Genomic DNA, 412 nt, shown 5'->3' on the forward strand with positions numbered 1-412 from the left:
GGGAGCCGTGATCAATCGGGAACACTCCCAATTTTCTTAACATCATTATTAGGGGTTTTATAGTACCATACAATGTATACGTCAGTTAAGGTTGCTCAGCTTTAAAGCCGCAGCACACTTTTGCATAACGCATAATGCATAGCGCATAAAGGAATCAACCAATCAAAATTCTTCTTTTTCATGGAATGGGAGGAAAGGAAAGATTCTGATTAGTTGATTCGCTTATGCATTATGCGTCATGCATTATGCAAAAGTGTGTGCTGCGGCCTTTACGCATGCGCACACAGTTTCTTAGAGCAGAAGAATTCTTGCCATCACTGGTGGGATGGGAATCCGAACGCGCCTCAAAAAGGTTGGGAATCTCCGTTTTCTCCTTACAAGAAACGTATTCCTCTCGTGGGGGGGGGGGGGG

The sequence above is a fragment of the Trachymyrmex cornetzi genome, unplaced genomic scaffold, assembly GCF_001594075.2.
Source record: "Trachymyrmex cornetzi isolate Tcor2-1 unplaced genomic scaffold, Tcor1.1 scaffold45, whole genome shotgun sequence".
NCBI classification, from domain to species: Eukaryota; Metazoa; Arthropoda; class Insecta; order Hymenoptera; family Formicidae; genus Trachymyrmex; species Trachymyrmex cornetzi.